At 37.9% G+C, this 25,397-nt stretch overlaps 1 protein-coding gene across 1 annotated transcript in view; it reads right to left on the reverse strand.

Moving 5' to 3' along the window:
- Positions 1-25,397, reverse strand: part of GRM1 (glutamate metabotropic receptor 1) — a 179,472-nt gene that overhangs the window by 144,520 nt on the left and 9,555 nt on the right. The gene's annotated exons all lie outside the window — the stretch shown is intronic.

The following is a 25,397-nucleotide window of genomic DNA, read 5'->3' on the forward strand; positions in this document are numbered from 1 at the left end:
AGAATCATTAATTTGATGTTATCCTTATCCATAATGTTTCTTTCATTTAATGAGGGGGTAAGATCAGATATACTGATCACTTCTAGACCCAAACTTTTTCAAGCAAGGAGTGATCGAAGAAGTCCTACTTCCCTGTTTCCACCAACTGTTTGAAACTCCTCAAAAGTATAGCAGTCAGAAAGAAAATACAGCAAGAGACAGTTCAGACACTCTGTATAAACTCATTAGAAATATGTGCATTTTTCCAAAAACATGGATCATTTGCCACAGATCAACACTATGCAGACACACTATGATAGTCATTGTCATTCTAAGTTGCAGACAAATCTGTCAAACACAAAACTGAAGTTCCCCAGCCCTTTGCACTGAACTGCCCTAGTTTCTCATAAATTTCAAGTGCAGCAGAATGGCCTCTTTTCTAGTCTGTGACTCAACATCACATTCAGCAATCAGGTCAATTCTGCTTTTTTTTCTGGGAGTGAGAGGTACACCAGAGCAGCAGTCCTGCATGAGTGTGGGGAGGAGAGATCTGTGCCTGGTGGGAACTCACCACCAAGCAGCCCAATCCCACAACCCTGTACTTGGGTAAACACTATGGGGCCTTGTCATATGCTGAGAATGACCCAGATGGAGGCATTTCCAGGTATTTATAGGCCAGGACCTGCAGTCACCAAGGGACTTATTCCAAGACAGTACAGTTTGAGCTGTGCTGCTTTGACGACTTGCCTCAAGTCCCAGACTGAGGCAGGACAACCTCACCTCTGACTTGCTATTAGCAAGAACTTTATGCTTCAGAAGGATCTATTTCCCAAATTGATGTGGAACTTTGTTCAACAGAGACTCCTTTGAAACCAGTAGGGTTATTCTTAAAGTCTTACCTAAGGAGGGACAGGAGACTAAACTGAATCCTATTAGACGTTTAGGCAGTGCATATTAAAAAAATATATAGCAAGTTTCTTACCCAAACTTTAAGGAAGGGTTTTGTCATACATCAGTAAAGTACTAATTCTGCTGTAGCTCAAGTTAATGGTTGCAAGAAATGAAAAATTAAATCCATTTGGAATGATTTTTCTCAGCTTTAATTTTGATGAAATAACAATTATCTCAAACATAGTTAAACCCGTACTAACAGTACAACAGCCTACCAAAACATATGCTAAGAGAAAGACTGGTGTCTATAAATTCAGTAAGTGTGACAGAGTTTAGAAGGGAAAAAGCTAATTAAGATCAAGAACAACATAAACACAATATGGAATAGGCAAAAAAACAAGGCAGGAAACCTGTAGCTCTAAAGGAAAGATTTCCAGTCCTTATATGAAAGTAGCATAACAGCTGTCCAGTAGCAGCACAAAGAAGTTTGGTGTTTGACTGGAGCTTGCTCAGCTCATAGGAGCATTACATAAAGTTGGTTTCTGCCACAGCCTGAGAAGAAACTTTGTGACCCTGGAGGTTCTCTTAAAATCTGTTTGCTATGCTCCCAGAGCAAGACAACATGCTGCACATCTTTCCCCTCCAGGGAAAAAGATCCGAGAGAAAAAGAATGTGTGACATGTTACATAGATTGTTCAATGCACTCAGCTACCGAGGTATGGACAATGTAAGGGCATATATGGAATAGAAAGCACCAGTTAATTCTGTGCAATAGCCAAGAACACAGCCATCTGTATCAGCTTGGCGGGTACATCCATTTCAATTCATACTCAGACAGCTGAGAGGGGAAACCTGTAATGAAAGAAATCTCTTTGTGATTGTAGTCAGTGAAGAGTTACATCAGGGCCCCAGGCTAAGACCTTTCTTCCTATGAAAGAGCCATTGAATAAAAGATCTAATCTTATCTGAAACTAACTTTTGCTACCAGGATCAGCCATGAAAGGCAAAATAATTATTATTGTGATTTCCTTTCTGACCTCTACCTGAGGTCAGAACTAGCTGAGACAGTAACATACTTTGAGCCCTAAAATTTGGTCTCAAACAGCCCATGCCGTTTTTTAACCTTCTTTAAGGTCTGTTCAATTTGTACCCTAATCAAAGGGTACAAATTTTTCCTTATATGCTTCATTCAGAGTCTGTACAGCATTATAAAGGTAAAATCTAAACCTATCATGACTGCAATTTTACCAAGAGAATTTTTATAACACTTTTCTTTCAGTGCCAAAGGAAGCTTTGCTTCACCACTGCAAAAATTCAAGATAAGGCCATTTCTGAAAGTGTCTGCATATCTAAAGATACTGCTGAGAGTTACATATAAGCGGCAATTATTCTCACTTATTGCACAACATGCCTTAAATATATCAAAAACATTAAGATGCTGTAGTAAAAATCAGAGATGTTATCTTGATCAACAGAAGACATACAAAAGAAGAAACTAACAAAAAAATTCAGCCTCATAAATTGCTCCTGTGAGCTAGTAAGTATTACATTTGTGCCACATCTATATTGAAACTAGTACTGTTTGGTTGTATTAACACTTTAGTAGTGGAGGGAGCAGAACCCATGAGCTCCATCTAAAAGGTTTATGTTTGGTTTTTTTATTACTGCTGTTTGGCAAATTTGTCCCCATTCTCTTTATCAGGAAAATAATTTGTTTTTTGTTTATGGAATGGAGCAGAAACAGCTCAGCAGTGAGGTTCTTATGAGAATCCTGGAGACTGCTTTCTTAAGGGACACATAGAATGTCTGTGTGGATCTTCCCAAGCCATGTAACAGTGTGTTGTGTTTTCAGGGGGCTTAAAAACAAAACAATGTGTCCCACCTAATCTCTACCTTTGAATGAAATCAGCCATTGATTTATTAGGGGCAATAGGATAAGGAACTATTCATATCTGAGCTGCACAGAACATTTCCTTGAAATATAGGTTAATTGCCATTAAAAAAAAAAAATCTTAAAGACCATAATGCTGAAGAGAAAGACTGAGACTGTTAATTCTTGCTCGGCTTTAAGTGTTATTAGGAAATACCAACTACATTTTTAAGACCCATTTAGAGAAACACCTACAAAACTGACAAAACACTCAGCAGAGAATTCTGCCCGGAAGAATGCTCCAATGCAATTAGAATGACAAAAGGTAGGGAGCAGGAGTTACTTCACCCACCTCAGGCATGAGTAATCTCTTCAGGTGAGGTCACCAGTTGCTCACCACTAGGGGCTTAGTTGCTGCATTTATTCCTCTAAACCATGGCAACCACAACCTGGATGAGACTTGAACACACAAAAACTCCCATATACCCTGCAAGCACACCACAAAGGTAATGCACCAAATAAGAAAACTGCAAACTCCAGTTTAACTGCAGGGTGCTACAGAGGCAAGTCATATTGCAAGAAAGTTCTTCTTAGCAAGTGAGAAACTATTTTTTTTGTCCTCTTCTTTCCTCTCTTAACAATATGATCTGTTTTTTCACCTCTCCCAGACTTGTAAATACCTTGCTGGAGGTATGAAGTCTGTTTCATTGTTCATTATTGATTCACTGCAAGACATCTCTTTTACTCAACTAATTAACTACTTTTTGGCAGAGAAAATAAGATGAGAACAAGAGGACTGCATGACATACCAGGAAGTAACTTTTTAAAATCTTCGCTGCTGCAAAGGCAAATTATTTGGGAAGAGCAGAGCAAGGACATGATCTGATTGTCAAGTTAGTCCCTGACATACTGCAATAAGTGATTTGTAAAAACTAGTGATAATATTAGATAAGATAATAACTATAGAGTTGTCAAATACAAATCTGAAAAGACGGGAAAATTTTGGACCACTGAACATAAAAAGAAGGCAGAAAGAGCATCAGTTTTAGCTCTTATAATATGGTATGCCACAGGGCATCTTTGAGTAGGGTCAGTAACCATGAAAAAAATTGAGTTCTCTACTTTTCATGTATTTGTTACAAGTACCATATTAAATGGTACTTGTGTCTAGTGTCATGTGTCTAGTGTTAGTTGATTACAAATTTAAAAATTTCAGCCATCAGATTTAAGCTAGTATGTTAGTAACAGGTTGGGAGCACATATAGAATCAACTAACTAATCTGACATGACAAGTAGTCACTTTCTAAGCTGTAATAATTAAACCACTCACATCAATTTGTCCACACCTTCAACTGGGAGAGTTACAAATAAAAGTCAAAATCCATATTTATTCCCTGAAGGCACCAGACTGACAAAAAAACCAGAAAAGTTGTAGAAATGGATCTGCCAGTGTATGTTATTGTGGTCTATCCCAAACATAAATGCTATGTTCATAGCAAGCAGCCCTGCTAGCACACAGTTTCCAGGGCCATCAAACTAACACCATGCAGCCTCTGCCAGACTTTTTATCACTGGAAAAAGGGCAAGGATTCAACACTGCCATGTTTCCCCAGAATATCTTTTTCAAGGCTATCCCACTGATGTCAGGAGGTGCTATGTTTTACCAGTTATAAGTTATTCCAAATAAGAATTGGTTTTTTTCTTTTTCAGTGAAGTCTCTACACCTAATGTTGACTTTGCTATCTAAAGCCCTTTACCACACAATTTCTTTTCAGAGTTCAGATAGAAAATTAGATTGAGAAAGCTTCCTTTGCTCAGTAAATTTCACCTCAGGGGTTTTTAAGGGACAACTTCAAAGAAGGTAGTCTATGAGAGTACTTCACAAACCCTAAAGTACTGGCTACTTTATAATAAGTAGAATTCTGAGTGGATGTGGGCACTGATTCTGTTACCAGTCAGGACAAAACAGCAGAGAAAACATCAAAATTACAAACCTCACTTGACCTAAATCTCAGTAAAACTGCAAAGTTTAAAGGAAAGCCTCTACCACTTATTTCATTCTGAGTGGTTTACAGAGAAAGGAACAACCCAAAACCTGCTTTATAAAGAATGCTGAAGCAGCTATTTGAATTTCTCTAAGTACAAAGGCTTTGAAGAGAGAAACAAGTCCTGTAAACATTGGCCTCCAAGGACAGTTTAATACAGGTTGAACTACACACTGTCAGGGTTCATCCCCATACAGGCCACCAATTGTTGGCATCAGTGCTTGGCACTGGTGAACAGCAGATGAGAACTGTCACTGTTAGTTTATTATCTTACTGCAAAACTTTCACACCTTCTCTCTGTGAGTTCTCATGGGCAGCTCCTCACAGCACTGACTCTTTCTTCTACACAGTTGGCTGACTCCTTCTTGCCCCTATCACAACCACCTGACCCTTTCAGCACATACTAAGCCTGCCTGTCCTTAGCACAGCCATCTGACTCCAACCCTCTAACTCTCCTCTTAACTAGCTGACTCACTCTTTTATAACACCCATCCTTATTGGACACAGCTGTGACCTATTAAAGGCAAGGCTGTTCCTACTCTTTGGTAATTAGTACAGCTGCAACTCCTCAAGGGCGAGATTGCCTTCAGCACTATCTCTATTCTCCTACAGTCCATCCTCCCACAACTCACTAGAGGTTTTCCCCTCCCCTGAAGATCAGCTGGAATGGTTACTGCTTCCTACCACTTACCCAGCTTCTCCAGTTCTAAAGTTGCTTTTAGCCTGCTACCACGCATCAGTATCAAAGTCCTCCATCATCTTGCCTTCCAGACCAACCCATGGCTCTCTGGAAGTCAGTGTTTCCCTTACATTTCCCTAAATGTTTATCTTTGACATTGTCAAAAGGACTTTGTATTGAATGGAGACCTTACCATCCTTTAGCTATGGAGAAGAAAACTCATTATTAGAAATTGAAACTACACTGCAAGCACTCTGTCTTCATTTAAGCTTAGGAAAGTTTCCTGGATTCTTTCCAAGCAACTGCACTCTAGCCTTACAAAGGCCAGAAGGATATGTTAAATGAATGAACTGAGTCATCTTTAGTACACTACAGATCTCAGCCATCTGTGCTTACAGCCTGTTTTCTTCAGGCCTTTCTAGAAAAGCAGAAAGTGAGCTGTTAAGGCCAGACTGTCTTTTTTTTCATTTCTTAGTGTTAACCAAAATTGAGTACAAGGGATTTTTAAAAAAAAAAAACTGAAATGCTGAATTAGATGATTACTACATCCATTAAACAATACACTATGCCTTACATAATTAGAGAAATGAGATTATATTTCAAATAAGAAAAGTCACTTCAAATAAGTGAAAACTTCAAATAAGAAAACTCAATAATTTTATTAAATGCTATTTTGCTTCTTGTCATTAATGACAAAGTAAGTACATTTTGCCAATAGCTCACCACAGTGATGTGTTACCTCGGTAAACAAGACACAGAAAAAGGTACAATTCTGTCACTCAGTAAAGTGGTTATATTTAAGCCTTCATCCTGAAAGCAGCAGGTGCAATATCTTGAACAGCTACTTGATATTCTTGTCAGAAATACAGCCACAGGTGAAGTCAGCCTGAAGTAATGAGACTACTAATGCTACATGACACTTCCGTAATAAGACAAATGCCAAAATGTGGTATCATGCTGTTTTTTCCCTAAATGCATTCAAAGCATACACCCAGTGATTATTTATTATGTATCTATCAAGGAGTTTGAGAGGTTTATATTCTAATGAAGCTATTTCAGCTCCAAACCTAGCTGACACACTACTTGTAACAAATTTGCTTGTTGAACTTCATTTTTCTGCTCATGACTTATTAGCAAGGGGACTTCAGTTCTCTTCAGAAAATATTAAAATTTATCTACTAATTCCTAGAATTAACTGTTGGTTGGTTCTCTTGGTTGGCATTGGTAGAAAAAAGTCGTGCTCTTTTTTGTGTGTGTTTCTTGATGAGTCTGGGGAAAGTAAACATAAAAATAAAGTTTCACCTGCTATAATAATCTCTTTTTGGTTTAAGCTTTCTGTGAATATTACACTTAGTAAAATCATTTACAAAAGTAGTTATAGCAAGGATACCCAGAAGTGACATCAAAGTAGGAGAACAATATTCCCTTTTTTTTAATATGAGCAGAAATTTCAAGAAGGAGGAAGGAAGCAAATTCGCAGTTCTGCTCATGCTTTGGCAGTTTTGCAATTACATTAGCTCACATTCAAGCACAATATTTAAAACCTTGAGCAATCAAAAATCATGAATACAATTACCCTATTATGAGGGTTTGAACATAAAGGAATTAATGAAAATTTCAAATCATATTTCTACTGGTTATCTGCTTTCTGAACCTGAGGACACATAGCAGTCAGTTTCTGACCTTTCCTTATAATTTTGAGAGTTACAGATGGCGATTTTATTTTAGTGACTCAAGATACTCACAAGTTATATGTTTTTATGGGCTGGCACTTAGAAGGCCAAACGTCATTAAATGCTCCATTAAGAGTCAGCAATACTATGACCAATTCCCAATAACCTGCACTATCAATGACTTCAGGAGGTGTCTGGAAAAGATATTCGAACTTGGGTTATTTTCTGAGGAGTATTTTGTACTCATTTTCTTATGAAAGAAAAGTTAGTGTTTGGACCTACTCCCACTGAAGTGAGATTTCAGTGGCAAAACTGTTGGATGTTTATTAAGTTTTAAGAGAGACAAATGAAGTATTAAATTTTATTCTTCATTAGCTGCTAACACACATCATTGAAAAAAAAATCCAAAAAGCTTCTGAATTACAACCCCAAAGCTAAAAGTTCCTGACCTTTAAGGCAATTTTAGCTTACATATAATTGTTAGACACTGATACATTCTGTTCATGTAAGTCACAGCTCTAGATGTGAATTATATTGCATCTGGAATAACATATAACTAATAAATCTTAGTCTTTTCTCTAAAAAACTATACCTAATCCTATTTATCCATCACAAGAGAAACTATATTATCTAATTGGAATAGAATCCTGCAGTTTTTGCAAACCAGAAGAGAAACTTTTTGATTTATGCTTTATCAAATCCCTGAATACTGTAGACTTATTATTCAGAAGAATATTATGTTATTTTTGAAATAATTGTGGTTTAAATTAAATATGTTTAAGAAAAACAGTGACTGCCTTGGTGTATATGTGTATTAAAGGTTTTGATGAAAATGAATATAATTTCAAAATATTACGTGAAATAAATCCAAAACAAAAAACAAATTCAAGTCTTGAGTTTGAAAGGTAATACAGTTGCGGAGAGATACTCATACCAGCATTTCCAATTGAGTTCATAACTGCAAGGATTGACACAATATAAATGTTTGAGTTACACAGTGTTAAATGTCATGTCTGCTGCTGAATGGTGAAACATTTGAAATATCTTTTCCCAAGGCTATCCTAGTATCTGCATGTGAAAAGGTAATTTAATGTTGGGAATACAGGCAGAGCTAGTACAGGAAAATAATGTAAAAGCTGAATTACCACAAGTAAAGAACAAATTAGTAGTTTACTTTACACAGCTCCCACAGAGGTAATATAAAAGAATGAACTCTGGAAGGGCAGTCTTGAGAGCTAGAAAAAAGTGGCCAAATGCAAGTAGGAGAAAGTGATAAGCTTGACCATGTGAGATAGTGAGATACTGCCCACAGGTCTGCACCTGTGCAGCTCTGCGAGGCTGCACCCCAGGGATGGCACCTTGGACAGGTTGAGTCCTCCCATACCCCCACCCATGTCCACATTCAGGAATGCTCTCAGGTCACCTCCTGTGCTCCAGGACCTAATGGGGGAGGCCTTAGGATTGGCAGGAGGCCCTTGCAGCACTCCTGATGCAGTTCTTAAAGCATCCTTGAGGAGATGAGGGCAATGCTGCTATACAGACCTATAAAATTGCTTGATGGAGGGAAAATGGAAGGACCTTTTGCCAGGCTAAGAAATAGGAAAAAAAAACAAATAATGGAGAAAGATGAAAATATTGGGGTTTTTCCCTAAATATTGCAGACTTTGAAGTTTTGCCTCCTCTACAGCTAGGGTTTACAGATAGATCCTGAGAAATGGCTTCTGGGTATTCACAAGTTGTACTGCCATCCAGAAGGTCCCAGCACCCTTCTGTTCTCAGCTCAAAACAACCTGAACCCAGGCATGCCATTTCATCATGGCTTCAGCTGCTCTGTCCTCAAATAAATGTTCCTGGTAAAATGCACTGAGGGCAAGGAGCAGCAGGCCCACAAAATACCTGCAGGTATTTTGACCTCAGTCAAAGGCCCACAAAATACCTGCAGGACCCTGCACGTACCAGGGAAGCTGGACAAGCCCTGCTTGCTCCCACCACCTTGTCTTTTCTCAAATTGTCCCTCTGAGGGCCAAAGCCCACAGATAAATTGGGCACTAGCAAAGCAGCCAAGGGGAGCTGGCACTGGTGCCATGCCCTGGGACAGGGCAGAGCAGCCACGCTGGCCATGGATGGGGCTGTGGCAGCCTGGCAGCTGAGCTGCCCTAGCTCCAGGAGAGGCTGAGGACAGGGCAGGCTCATCCGTCACACCAGCTCCTGGTTATTGGGAGGGGAAGCCAGGATGAGAAGGAGAAGGAGAGCAAGGGGAAGCACATGGCCACAGATGGAGCACTGGCAGGTGCGACAGGGAGAAGCGAGGCCGAGGCTGCGCATGCATTGAGCACATCCAAAAGCAGCAGCTACTGAGGGCAAGGCAGCTGTGCTTGTACAGCTGGCTGTGGACAAGCTTTCCAGGAACACTGTGTCAGCCACTGTCAAAGCAGGCTGTGAGGTGGCAGATTTGGGTGGCCTGCTGGCCTCAGCTTTGGCATCCTGCTGACATTGAAGAAGTAAAGCTTTTGGCCTTGACAGTGGCCAAAGGGTAGCATTGACATGGCTGGCTCTGATCTCAGATCTCAGAGCCAGGAAAAGTACAGCTGCAGCTGTGCAGATGTGATCTTCTTGACAAAAACATTATGGGGGACTCCTCAGCCATTCCATGTGGTTGCTCCAGCACTGGGAAACAGCACAGCCCCCTGTGTGCAAGGAATTTTGATGAAGGTATTCATCAAGGAGTGATTTTCAGTGTGTTCAATATTTCTGCCATGACTGAATCAATAAATGATTGACATAAAATGCCTCTTGGTCTTATGACAACATGTGTGGTAGGTCTGATCTGCACGCTAAAATATTCCATATATTTTTCAACAGCAACAAATCTATTTTTGACAAAGAAGAATATAGCAATTCAACAGATGTACTTCTACCACCAGGAGTGTCAGAAAATCTATCCCTAAAGTTCTGACTGGGTACCATGGGGGTATATAAGAGACTTAAAAATCATAATTGCCTTAAACACTATTAAGATCACCAAAGGACTTTGGGCAAACTGTATTAAGAGGCTGCTAACATCAAAGCCCACCATCTCAATATCACTGTCACCACCAGCCCACCCCAAATATGCCTCCTGCACTTGGGGAATTTGGACTGTGAGCTTACCTGATGGGAACTCGAGATAAAATGAAGGTCATGCTCTTGTTCAATTATCTCTGGTCTTAGGAGAAGTAAACAAGGCTGAAGGAGAAGAATGTATCCACAAGGAAAGCCAAGCTCAGCAGCTGTGCTGAAAATTAGCTTTGGCTGGGTTTGGGGCAGGCAGGCCACAGTCCACATACTCATTTGCTAAGGCCAGGTATTCACACTCTCTCTGCCAGCCAAGGGGGAGGAGAAGAGTTTTTGTGTGTATGATGGCAAAACCTTTGGTACAGAGGCTACAAGCCAGATAAGAAGCAGACCCTGCAGAGAATCTTCCCTCATACAAACTGGCTCAGTTGTAAAACTCCTCCAACCACTGGGAATGTCACATTCACACAGGACATTGACATGAGAGGCAAGTGTCTTCTTTTAAAAAGAGTCATAAACCATTAAAGACCACAGAAGCACTCCCCAGACTCATTCCTAAGGCCTTCCACAGATCCAGAGTGTGTTGTAAAAGGCAGTGTAAAAGTCCCCGGTGCAGAGGAGGTGCTTGGCATGTTCCCACAGATATCTGAATGCACTGTCTGTTTCATGGGACCCCCACCATCAAGAGGACCAGAAGAAGAGGACAAATGGGACACTGCTGGATCCACAAGGGTGGTGAATATCTTTCTACTTAATCTTCTCTCTATCACTTTTTTTCTTTCTCTCCCCCACCTTCCTTCTGCATTTCCTATTTCTTTCTCCCTCTCTCTCTGATCCAAAAGCACAAGACACTACAAATTCCATTTTGGCATTGTATAACCTAAGATCACTAACATGCCTCTGGTATGAAATAGCATAATGTTCTGTGACAAGATGTAAGCAAGAATGAGTGAGAACATACTGAATCTTTCAGATGTATAGAATGTTTTCAGGCCAAATATCATTGACTTCTTGTATCTAATCCAAATATAAATGAGTGAATTGGTGCTGATAGAAAACACATGTGAGATCAAAAAATAAACAATTTTTCAGTTTCTATTTTATTGGACACTTTATAATTCCCTTCTTTATTCCTTTCTTTTATTTTATTTTTCAGAGAAAAAAAATCACTTTCTCTTCAAATTAAAGTACTTACCAGTAACCTTCAGTAACACAAATTGGTATTAAGCAGAGGTGTTAGGTTGGCCAAGTGTTAAAAAAAAAGAAAACCAAAAGAATGGAGAGGGTCTTTATGATAGGAAGCTCATAAAAGTTTCATTAAAATGTTAAATAGATGGAGAGGAAAAATAGGTCTTCTTAGAGAAAAAAAATCAGCAGTGAAAAGGCTATTGCAAATTCTGTATACCACTGAGGTTTCACATAAACTCTTTCTTTCTCCAACAAAGCATTATTAAAATAAGGTCTGTTAGTATTTTATATAAGTCTCACATAATCTCCTCTCTTCCATAATATTTTTTAGATTTAATGATTGTTAGTACAGAACCAAGATTTCATCAAAATAGCATAGAAAATACTGATGCTTCCTGTGCTATTGTGGAAAGAAAATAATGATTCTTCTTAAGATGTAACTAAGAGATATACAAGTCACATGCTACTTTGATGGCACTGATACATCCCTTTTATTAATTGTAAATGTTTTCTTTCTTTTACATGCAATTGAATAGTTTGCTTGTATGGTTTTCATGCACTTGTCTTTTGAGGAGATGATCATGATTCTGTGATCTTACAGGATACCTTTAATGAAATGAGGTTTATCTTGCTCTATTTTGAAGAGCACTCTCTTGTTAGACTCTATAATTAAATTGAGTAAATTTAAAGGGTGATGTTTCTGTATGCAATTGTATAAAGACACAAACCCACAGCTGCTTGGAATAGGGAATTTTGGGGTATCTGTGAGTCTGCACTACATGAGAGCAGAGATGCTCAAGGACTGGGTAGATCCCACTTACATGATAGTGATTCCCCTAGAAGGTACAGAATGAATTAAGCTGATTCCTTTTCAGTAGTGTTTCTCTGTTTCTAAAATTATGGTATATTTTCACCATCTATGTATATTTTGAACATCTATGTGTTCATAAAATAGTGAACAGTATTTTTGTTGAAAATATGGTCTGAAGGCAATTTTTTTTTCTGTCTTCTTTGAGACTGTTTGAGCCTCAGAAGGTAATACTGAAATTAGCCACTGTTCGTTTCCTTTGGTATCATCAGGATCCAGCTCAAGACTTCCTGATTGCACAGATAAAACATAAATGGGGAAGGGAGGGAGAAAAGACTGTCAGTCTAAAACAATACACAAATTGTTGTCACAGATTTCAGCCTATTTCCTTCACGGATTCAATTTAAACCCATCTGGGATGCTTACCCAGGTAAGGAGATAAGAAACTCCTTCACATATGCAACATGAAGCAATTCCATGAGCAATGCATTGCAGCTCCTTCCAATGAATTGCAATCCCACATAGAGAGTGAAAGATGCCCCCAAAGGCTGTCTGGGCTGACTATTTGGGTAACACAATGGCCTCTCTCCCACTGTCACTGTGGCCCCTTCCCAGGTGCAGGGATGAGGGGAGGGTGTGAATGTGCTTTCTATGCATCTGGGAGGGTGAATACAAATGCAGAAGGCTGCTCTTGAAATGTCAGCCTGATGACAGGAATTACTGGCATAACTATGAGCAAGCCCTTTCCTGCAAAATCATTGGCAACAACAAACTTCAAAATTATGGACAGAATTTGTATTAGCTTAAACTACATTTGTTAGAATTTTCTACAGTCCTTCATCCTACATAACAACAACTGGGTTTCATATTTTATGTGTACGAGATCTTTTGTCTAAGATTAGCTTTTCCTCAAAAACATATCTCACATTGCTATGGTATTTCCAAATGAATTACAGTCTTATCCTATACCTCTGTCCAGATTTTAATATAATCAGAAAAGCATATGGTTATGCATATTAACATACTATGAGAAGGAGATGCATTAGGCAGACCTCAATTTTCAGCTTTGATAACTTGACTATTTATAAGCGGTTGGAAAACATGTTAAATGACAGAGTGAGGACAAAAAAGAACCTACTGTTTTGAGGAAGCAGATTTAACTTAATGAATCTAGGGTTACATGCATATACAAGTGCAAAAATAGAAGAAGGAGTTGGGCCTTATATTTCTGACAATTTTTAACATGCTGCTGCAACTTGATGCAGAGGGAGGCCAAAGGATGAAGGCTATGTAAGTTTGGAGATTTTAATAGATATCAGTAGCACTTATCTCATTTTTGCCTCTCTTGGTTCCAACATTCCTCTGTCTATTCCTTGGGTGTCTGTTGCCTGTACAGATGCAAGGGGACTGTATTTCCAACAGATACAGCAGTACAGCAAGGCCATGTTTAAAAGCACAAAGGCAAAGTTGACAAAACCCACTCATAGGCTTTTGGGAATGTAAAAGCTAAACCAATTATCTTACAAGATTAATTAAAAGAACCCTTAGTGTACAGAGTGGAAAAATCTAACAGCATAAGAAAAGCTCAGAAATTGTTACTAAACTCTGGCAAACTATAAAATACATCTTATTTATGTGAAAGAGCCAAGGCAATATTACCAAAGAATCAGAGAAGACAAATGGTCCTGCAAAAAAAGCTTTTGAAGCCTGATAAAGGTCAGCTGAAATGAAAGATATATCTTTCACTTCATCAAGACATAACTAAAAATGAAATGTATCCATTTTTCTGACTCCTGTATGGGCTATTCACTTAAGAGCTGGACTCAATCCTTGTGGGTGCCTTCCAACTCTGTGAATATTCTGTGATTCTGTGAAAAGGCTTTACTCTATAACAATAATAAAGACTGATGACTACTGGCATAGTATTTTTGCATAAGGATTTCCATTTTTACTTAAATAGTTTGTCTGCCCTAATCTTAGGTTAGTGCTTTCTGAGAAATTTCAAGCTCTTATTAAATTGAAAACAAACATTTCCATGGTGCCTCTTTAAAAGAAGTCTAAATTTATCTGGACTGAATATCTCCTGATTTTATTTTTCAAAAACAAAGGCTCAAGCAAATGACTGCTGAAAAATATGAGAGTTTCAGGCTTATACAATGCCTCTTAGAATTCTTACAGTATAGAATGACAGTATTTCCAAACTGCCTTATTGCATCTTCCTCAGCTAACAAAGTGGGCATATCAAACAAATAAGATATGCTAAAAACAAAATTAAGATATTAGACAGGAAACAAAATAGGATCTGATAAAAATAAAGTAAATCACCAGACCCTGCTAGGGCTAAGTTTAACTTCTTATTTAAAGATGATATTTGAAGATAGTATTTTTAATGCATTGTCTGACACTTTACTGCAATTATACAAAAAAGGAAAAAAAGGCAAACTTTATTTACTGAATTAACATACAGGAATCTTCTGAAATAATCTATTGCATAGCACTTTGCAGCCAAAGGAACTGTCTGTAATTATCCTTTTTGTCCTTTTTGTTCACTGAGATTTTTTATTTGTTCAGTTGTGGGGGGAAAGCAAACACTCTCAGAAAGACAACTGAGTAGAAGCTAGGTTCTCAGTAGTGCTGCGACCAAGTTTGGTAGCACGCTCCAAGTACACTTGCCCAGGGATAATGACCTCTCTTCATGTAAGCCTTAATTGACCTCTGAAGTAGTGCAGTGGTCTGGCAGCTTTGTGCCCTGTACTGCTTCCTAATATAGTTGTGGTTGATGCTTTCCTTGTAACCACTTTCACTCAGTGAACATTAGAGAAGCCTCACTGTAACATCTAAAGAAAAGCTCAGGAATGGCAGAGCTTTTATCTGGACTAAAAGCCTGGTGTGACAAGTTTCACTTGGCACTTCTCAGCCAAAGATTAGAGTTTAACTCAATAACCAGCAAACAATCAAGAGTAAAAATGACATCTAAAAAAACCTCTGCAATATCTTGTTGGAACACTCACTACCAGCCTTACTGTCAACCCTACAACCCAAAGAGAGCTGTAACTGAAGTTTTATAGGAAAGTGACTTGCAGAAGCTCCCCCCACAGTACTCAATCTTCTGCTAAGTCTCAGCAGCAGCTATAATAATGTCTGCATTTCCAATGAAAAAATCCAACCTGAGACATAAAAGGCTGTTAAAAACATCATATTTTAAAATGTTATCACACACATTGCCTGGGAAGAGAGGTTAGATGGGACAGTTTTCCTTGTCAATATTAATCAGATTAATTACTTCATTTTTTTTACAGTCAAAGAAGCTAATGATTTTGCTCTTTTTATAAGCATGTGTCTGCCTATAACAAAAAGTATTGATGATCAAAGATAAATGGATTTAAGACAAAAGAAATCCAAATCTGAATTATCTATTACATTGACATCATAGTGCTTGGAAGAAAAGTTGAAACATCACTTCCTGAATTGCATCCACTTTAGTCACATTTTGTTATAGATGTCAGCTCTGTCAGAATATCATTTATCTTAATGAATTAGTGCAAAATTTAGTACTTCACTTTTAAAGAAGAATAAGATTGTAATGGCATTTCAATTTTCCTTCCTTCATCCTCTTGTTAGCACTTGATAAATGCACTCTCACAAGCACTGCTGCTCATCTGACATGATGCCTGCAATCTCAATTTAACAAATCTGAAGAAAATGCAAAGGCAGAAAACTTTCTGGTTTTCTTAACATTTCTTGAGATTTCTGCAAACTATTTTTTTTCTTGACTACTTAGAGTAGATTAATAGGAACTTTTTCTCCCCTCCTAAACTATATTTTATTCTGAGTGGGTATTCATATTAACGGAGGTTGATGAACATAAAAGACATTGTCAATGAAAAACATCTGAAGCACTTTTGTATATTCATCTATGTATACAGAGCAAGAGACAGACAAGCTGGTTTTGTCTCTTACCAATGGGGTGCTGTGAAGTCTTTTTCTTAACCACAAATGAGCATTTTTCTTTATTTTCTCATAGAGTTATGTCTGAACACAACACTTGGAATAGACATTTCCCCTGAGAAAACTGCTGTGCTTACCATCCTTGAAAAACAAAATACCACTGCTCCTTCAATGCAAAACCCAACTGCAGGCACAACTAAAGGCACAACAATGACTCAAGTGCCAAATATTGACTGGGCAATGTTTCTGAGAGACGCCAGTAGAGATTTTCCATCTTCTGAGCACACAACACCACCAGTCATCTGGTACACAGGGAGCTCCGTAGCTGGAGCTGACTCAAAGTTAGTCAAAAGCATTAGCAGGTGGCAGGAGGGGCCCTAGGATATAGGGACAGGTGAAAGCTTTGGGGAAGCTGGTTGGTTGCTCCTGGCAGATCCTAAAATGTAGATCCTAAAACTGGGCAGCAAAGTTGGGCCTTCCTTTGCCTCTCCCAGTAATCCCTCCCAGCCACTTTCTTTGCTTAGATCTGAACTCTTACAGAAAAAAATGAAATTATGCCATGTGGCTGGTGATATTGCAGTCCAAAAGGTAAAAGAGAAGCTTTAGAAGCTGGGAACTTCAGAAAAGAAAGAAAAAAAGGAACAATGATGATAGGTCAGTGCTAAAAGGGATTCTGCAGAACAGAAAGAATCTTTTAGTAAGTTTTTATTTTCTATATTTTGGGAAAGAGACAGATAATGTATACATACCAGAAGATGGTGACGGTGTTGATGGTGATGATGAATGGTAATGTCCCTTCCCAACTCAGAATCAAGTGGCAGCTCCAAAAGGTCAGGCATTTTTAAATGGATGTGTTCAGATAACTTCTGACAGAAGTTGCTGACGAGCCTCTAAAATACTAGAAACTATTTTTGATAGCTTTTGGCAGTCATGAAGTGCCAGAGGTCTGCAACAAAGGCAGTGTTGTGCAATATTTAAAAGGATAAGTGAGTTAACCTGAGTAATTACAGGTCTGTCAGCCTGACATCCATTTTGGAAAAAATAACAGGTTATTTTGTCAGCTGACATGGAATTTGTGTACAAAAAATATTAAGGGAATGGGGCAGTGCAAGTGTTGCCAATCATTATGTGTATGTGGAAACTAGGTGTTTCCAATTCAGTTATCCAAATCATCTCTTATAATTGAATTTATAATCTTGGTTATAAAAAGTAATGTAATCAATGCAATACCATTCAATTTCCACAGGACATCTACCTTCATTTTGCATGACATTTTGGCTATGAGCCTGGAATGATAAGAATCAGTGCTGCAGACATAAAATAGATTAAAATCTGGCTGGTCGGTTTCAACATACACTTGCAGTAAAGGAACACTAATTGATTGGGTGCCTCTTTATTGTGTCCCATAAGGATCTGTCCTTAGATTTTACAAGTTAACATTAACCAGTGACCTGGAAAAACAAAAATACAAAAGCATTACCAATAATATTTGCAAATGATAGAAAGATTGGGAGACAGGTTACCGATGCAGTCTGATCTAGGTTAGTCAGTAGACTGGACAGAGACAAAGAAATATGCAGTTAAATACACACATCAATTTAAACTTTCAAGAACTAAAAACGCTGCACATGAAGAATATTGGAGTCCATCATGGGATGCAATTACTGGCATGGTAATTATAACAGATGATCCCTGAAGGTAATGCTGTGGCTAAAAAAATAGAATTGGATTTTAGTTATGTAAATAAGTGTGGTACTGTGGTAACAGAGATTATACTACCTTAGCTCTAATTCACAGTATTACAACTGCTTCTGCACTGATACCCAGCATTACAAGATAATGGGAAAATGGTGAAATCTCAAAGAGTAGCCATCAAGATCATGAAAGACAGAAGGATGTGACTTTAAGTGAGCTATACAAAAGCTGAGTCTCTTTCTCAAATTAAAAACAAACAAACAAACAAACTCCAAAGCAACATCCAAAAGTAAAGCATTAAGCAGGTTTTAATTGTAGAAGGAATTAAATTCTACAACAACATTTCAAGACAACCATTGGTATTAAGGAACTTACCAGGCTGGACTTCAAATTGAGTTTAGTGCACACATACAATTATACAATGTAAGGCATCCTTGAAGAAAATGTTTGGAGAATTATGTGATTTTTAAGTTGAACTTTGTCTTGGGAAACTTCTGCTCAAGTGGCACTAAGGCCAGACCTCTGTCTCTACTCTGTATTCCTAAAATAGACCTCCTATTTCAAAACAGTTAAAATTCTCATAACACCACAACTTCTACAACCCTTGGGAACATCTTAAAAATGTAGACCTTCTAAATGAAGCACATGAAATGTCATTTATCTGTAATATATTCCTATATCTCATCAGTACAGTTGGTCACACAGGTATCCAGGCTGCTTAAGCACAAAGCATGCAACATAGGAATTGTCCATAAGAGTGCTCTAGGCTGTAAATCAAGATTAAATAATTTTACACTTCTAAGTCCTTGAGTGGCTAGAGTTTGAAATGGTAATGCCATTATCTCTAAGGTATTAGTTGTGAAAGTTTCGGTGTGATGTTACAAACTCAATGAGGACTCTGCAGACATGAAAGTTGAAATCAAGCAGTTCAGCCTTTAGAGCACTCATCAGAAAAGTGAACAATATAGCTTCAATTTCAACCTGAGAGAGCAAGATAATACATCTTTCACATAGAAGAGTGGCTTAATCACTGAATAAGGTGCTTCTTGAGCTGGATTCTACTGGATCTGGCTGCAATGGAGTGAACTTTCCTCATAGCAGTTTGTATGGGCCGTGATTTGGATTTTCAGCTGTTTGGATTCACTCTTGTTTTACCTATTTTTCTCTCTTTGTCCCCTCAGTACAGAGTGGGGAGGAATGAGTGAGCAGCTGTGTTGGCTGCTGGTCAGGGTAACCCTCCACAGGGAATAACAAACACATTAAGAGTTCTTGCAAAATACAGCAGTGTCACATTTGACAGTAATGCTTCAAAACATGATATTCTCCTCTTCTCAGGGAAAAGTTGATCCATAACCTCTTCAGTTAGTGTAGTCAGTGAGATAACATTTATAATAAGAGCCCCTATCATGTGTCCTTTCTTAGCTCTTAAGAGTACCCCAGGATAAAACATTTTCTTAATGTTGAAATAATTTCAGTTGTCCTAAGCAATTGTACATAATAAATGCATGAATGAATCACTTATCTCTAAAGCCAAGGTGCAAACAATCACCATTTCAAGGCACATTCAGCAAAGGGAAAACATTTCTTGTTTTGTTGTGTTCTCTTCATTTTACTGTGACACATATTTAGATCCCTTTTTTCTACTGGGTCTACTCCTAATTGGCAGTGAGCAGAACTTCTTGCTACATACAGAACTTAAATGCTCTGAGTAAAATCAAAGTTGCAGAAATTAAGGGTAAAGCATCTGTGCTTGCAGGTATGCTCTACCCTGTCCCACTTTTTATTAAAATGCATGCTTTTCCTATTGGTGCTCCTGACTACAGTATAGAGAAAACCATTTTCCCCTTATTCTAAGTAACAATGGACTTTGTCACCACAAAGATCATTAGTAGCAGCATAAAGTTACCCCGAGATTTAAATTCAAATTCACATTACCATGGAGCAATTCTTTATCGAGATTAACACTTTTAGAATGTATCCCTGAAATCTTCCTACACAAAAGTAAGGCACACTGAAGAAATATTGTTTCTATTTGTAAGATGTACAGGCTTTCCCTCAGGTTCCATGTTTTATAACCCTCTTTTCTCATATACATGTAAAGTTTGCTTATATGCATGTATATTTGCCTTGAAATTGTATAATAATCAAAACCAAACTTCTTCCTACAGAAATCAGTGGTAAATCTTCAATGGACATCAATAACATCAAATTGAAAGTTAATTTTATTCTTATACTAAAATAATCCAGAGGAGGAAAAAGCCAATTATGATTTAATTGTAATGACTACATAGCTTTTTTTCAAATTCGTAGCCTGTCTGAAAATTAAGCTTGCAGGTCAGCTCAGGCATTTAGTTTTTTCAGTCTAGAGAAAATGCACTTGCTTTTGACTGAGGGTATGATCATACATTCTGTGTGGTTCAGAGATGCTTATGCCTTGTTTTCCAAGCTACAGAAATCTGGTGGATTATGTTAAAAACATGAAAAGAACAGCACTGGAGATGAGTGATTTTGCAGTACTTGTGTGCTTTTCCAGAAGGCACTACCTTTGGAAAGCAATAAAAAGCCAACTGAGCTTTTTAGAGATTGTTCTAAGTATCAGTATAGATTCTGAGATATAAGCCTGGGAGAGGGAGTTGTAGGAAAGACTAGGAGGCAACATACAGAAAGGTATTGGCTATGATTATTATGGGATGGGATGATGAGACCTGGAGTCGGAGGCAGACACAATTAGAAGATTCTTATAGGATATTTTCTTTTCTCTAAAGTGCTGATTCAGCAAAAGCAAATGATTCAACAAAAATCCTATCATATCAACAAATTTCCCCCCAAAACAAGGCAGCCTAGTGCCCTTTCATGGTTGCTTCCAGTCACCTTCTGCATGCTGCTGTTAGAAAATGAAACCTGCCTACTAAGAAATGCAGCACAGATAGGGCCTATTCTAAATATGATCTGTGTATTTTTTTAATTTCTGTTTCACAAAACATTGTGTGTTCCAAATTTTAAATTAGCATTTGTTGGAGGCTAGACAATTTAAATAGCACCCTTGGGAGTTAAAGTTTCTAGAAGTAGAAGAAGCCGGGCAACACCAAAAGAGCCATTAGCCTTTTACATCAAAAATCTTTGTGTGGCTGAGACACAGAAGTAGTTTCTTTCTTTTTCTGCTTTGTGTGTTATTTTCCTCATGTATTATGATGAAAGAGCTGCCTAAGCTTGAGAATTTAAGCACATACAAATTAACACTCTAAGATTATTCATTATAATGGAGAGAGGAAAAAAATCCAGGTGACATTTACCATAGTGTAATCCCGTATAACAAATGAGTAATTAAAGCAAAACAAACAAAATACTTAAAAATAAATCATAGCTTTTACATGGGTAAATACAATTAAGTTTCAACGTTCAGTTAGCTGCCTACTTACCTTGATCTTCTATTCATAAAATTAGAAAATAATTAGAAATTAGAAAGCAAACCTAATCAGTTTTTTCAGCACTTCACTTTAAATTAAGAAAGGCAGCAGCAACTAACTTTTCTTGTCTCTTCAAAACAGCACATGCAAAATCCTGCCTTTTTTCTCCAGTGGGTTGCAGCCTGTCTTCATTTAACCCACTCATCAATTTTAATAATCCCTTGATATGCACAGTTCTAAGGCTCTTTGGTTTTCCCCTAGACTAACCCACTGCAGAGTCCCTTACAAGGCTTATAAATGTCTGCTTTATCAGTAGAAAGCCTGTCTTTAATGTGAGATAAGCACAACCAGCCTCATCTTGTAAGGCACTGGGCACTGCTGTGATTCCAATCTACTCCCAGAAACTGTATTGTCTAAGTGTGTGGTTAGTTCTTGCCCTCCATAATCCAAGTGCCTGAAGTTAAGATAGCATTCACTTGCCATTTGGGATCAAGCAAGAGCATTCTGCACCTTACAGGATCATCACACAGTTATCATCATGGCTAAATTTCAGTCAATAGCTCCTATTGACTTCATTACAGTCAAACCATAGTTGTGAATACAGATGTTTTACCAGAAATTTGAAGACAATGTTATTATTCATGTGTCCTCAGGATATGAGCTATAAAAAGCAGTTATGTGACTCTGGATATTCATGGTACCAGTGCATTCCTGTTTCTCACTTCACAGACAACAACACTTCTGTGCCAAAGGTGGAATGCATTATTTCACATATATTTGGACTCAGTAGAAAAGTCAGAAGTACATGATGTGACAAGGACAAATGATTTTACAAATATGGCTATACTCTTAAGTTGTCTTGTAAAAGAACACTAAGATGTTCATTGCATGAAGGCATTGTGTTATGATATGTTCGTTGGGATCTGAAACAACCAGAAGATATTGATGTCCATATTATAAAATTAAAACAGATAATCAGAAATTCAGCACTGAATTAATTTCTAGAAAAACTGCTAGGTAAGAATGTTAATTAACCTAGCTATCAAGTTCTAGCTTTCTTTCATAGTGTTTTTCAATTCATTTACTTTGCATGGGCTGTCACATGAATTAAATCATTTTAGGTACAAAGCAGTATTCTAATTGGTGAGACCTCTGGAAAATGTCATTGCATCTTTTTAGAAAACTTGCAGTTTTCTTCAGTCAAAGGGGCCAACATCTGTGTCACAAGTAAGAGAATAAGTGAAATATAAATTCCACATGCAAATGGAAATTTCCCCCAAGCAAACAAAACCAGTAGGAACTGGGGTTCTGTACTCTAAGGGCAAAATGCATTACAGGAACCAATTGCTGATGAGAGGACAAATACTGACTTAAAATACCGCATGTAAACTGAAACAGTGGGCTTAATTTGACTGATGGGATTATTTTGTCCTGAGTTTCTCTTCCTCTACAATCAGTATCCACAGCACAGTATACTTTGGATGTTCCTAAGCAGCTGAATAAAAAAAAAAAAATTAAGATATTCTTCACATAAAACATTTTTCTCACCTCCTTACATAACTAAAACTGTTCACAAATGAACAAGATTTAATGAGAAAAGAATTGTCAGCTGTTATTACCTGTCTACTAGCACCTATCAAATTCCAGCCCATACATTTGCTCCAGATCCAGCTGTGCTGTGTCCAGTGACATGCATTTCAAATAAAACTGTTCTGGAATATCTGCAGCTAATTTTGATAAACATCAAAAGTTTGAACTTTCCTCAGTCATTTATCTCAGTGATTAATCACCAGCACAAGTGAAAACATTAGTCTTTTTCTAATTGGAATTTGTTGGCTTACCAGCAATCTGTGCTTGTTTGGCATTTAACCATTAGGATGCAGAGCCCTGTAGTTCCCAGGGCCTTTGTTTGCTTAGAGGAAAGGAAGCATTTTTGACACATAAAAAAAACCTCCTTTAAAAAAAACCAGACAGATTAAGCTGGTTTGGATTTCTGCTATTAAGCAATTTTTCCAGCCCTCAAATCATTCAGAGTTTTATCTCTGTCTCTTTTCAGTATTTTAATATTGATTTTTAAAAGTTGACAACAGAACTGAACAAATACCAAAATTAAAAGTAATAATCCTTAGATTTAGGTGAAGTTCCCACTTTCTCAAGGATGACATTAGCTTTTGGGTTGGGAATTTTTTATACATAATTCCTCTATAATCATAAAGTGTATTAGGACTTCTTTCAAGGACACAATTCTCCTATGTAAGCTCTATTTGATGGTCACCCTTGACTTGCTGAGATCAGTGTGCTGAGCTTAAATTTATGGGGCATCTGTTTTTCTGACATTGCACGGTGCTTTTTCAATAAAAATATTCTGTAATACTGATTCAGTGCCTGAAAAGAAATCTAAGATACTTGATCTGCACTTTCAATCTGTAACTACCAAGTGCATTTTCATCAGGGAATAAAATCAGGTTTGTTTGAGAAGAGCAATTCTTCATAGCATCACACTGATTTGTTTTAATTTAATTACAGGTTTTTGTCAGCTGAAGTCTGCATCACCATCTTACTATTATTCTGAGGGTTGCTGTCTTGGTAGCCAGAGCTGTCTGGCATAGCTCATTTGTCTTTTATGTTTGGATTTTTGGTATAACTCAATACTGTCCATTTTTGGCTGCTCTATAATATATTGAAATCAATATTTGTTGACTCACTTAACTTCACAGCACAGTCTCAATGCCACTTTTACTACATCCTTATTCTACCCTTTTTCAGAATGCCAGCATTGAGGGATATGACTAGGGCGTGGTTAGGGGCATATGTTTAATAGAGTATTGTTTATCTCTTTCCGAGTTTGGTGACAAATCCATAAGGAACTCCTGGAGAACCTTCCTGTCGTAACGACATTTCCAGGTTGGCACTATGTGGGAGGGAAGGAATTCTGCCTCTAGGTGACACACACTGACATCATGTCACTTAGTATGCCCAGACTGAGCTGTCAGATGATGGTGTCCTGGTCTAACTTGACAGGGGACAAAGAATGGTTTGAGTTGTGCAGGTATCCACCTGAAAGGGGAAGGTTAAGCCTATTTAACTGGAAATGCAGTGATACCTGAGAGCCACAATTGTAGTGCCTTGAGGGTGTAAGGGAACAAGAAAAGACTAAGTGACACCCAGTCTGCCAGGGCGACTGTCGGGGCTGCTGTCTGGCTCATTCTGCCTTCTCAAAATCTTCGACACTTTTGTTCCAGTGGAGCAGCTGTCCCAGCTCAGCATTTTGCTTCATATAGCTGACAGCTGTAGAGTTTTTAATCCAATGCTGAATGGGTTTATCCTCCCAGGAAATATGGCCTGGAAAATAAGGGAATCCTCCAAAAGAATACTGTCAGCCTGCCACTGTAACCCTTTATGAATAGTTCAATAGGATTTTTTCTTTCCAGTCTCTCAAATAATCCTACAGTTTCCCAGTGATCATAACACAGCATTTCTTAACAGTGCTACCAATATTCAATTTCACATATTTGCTGTTTTGGCAAGAGACTGAAATCTACTCTTGTGGAACTTGCAGTTAGGGAAATACATTCTCATTAGGAGGATCACTAATTTCAATATCCAGCATGAACTTCTACATGTGAAATTTCTATTTGCTGAAGCCTTTCCACAACACCACATGGGTAAGAAAGGCTTAAAAACAGTCTTCAAAGGTTTTCTCACTTCCTGGCAATTAATTGCAAATTTATCTTTTATATTCTACTCCACCTAGGAAAAGATATTCAATGTTCAATGGAGCGTGGCCAAACATTTTAAGAGAGTATTTATGAACACTTATTCACATTCCCAATAGTTGTCATTCGAGCAATATTCATGTCTGGCTCTTATTGCTGTTTTCCAGAATGGGTTTTGTTTGAATAAATGTCTGGGAAATTACTGGCTTGTGCAAACCCATCTGTATCCACAGATTAATAAGGATGAATGTTGCTGGTGAAACCACTACATTTAAGAAAATGAAGGCTTGTTCCTCAAACATTTTACAAAGAGAAGCAAGTGTTAAATTCACTGAGCAGTTTGAATGGGAAGAACTAGATTCAGCCTCCTTCTACTTGGAAGGAAAAAGTTATGTATCTCAATATCCTTTAATATCTATGCAAATTCAACAAACACAGTTTTGT

This window comes from Vidua macroura, chromosome 3 (assembly GCF_024509145.1).
Source record: "Vidua macroura isolate BioBank_ID:100142 chromosome 3, ASM2450914v1, whole genome shotgun sequence".
Lineage (NCBI taxonomy): Eukaryota > Metazoa > Chordata > Aves > Passeriformes > Viduidae > Vidua > Vidua macroura.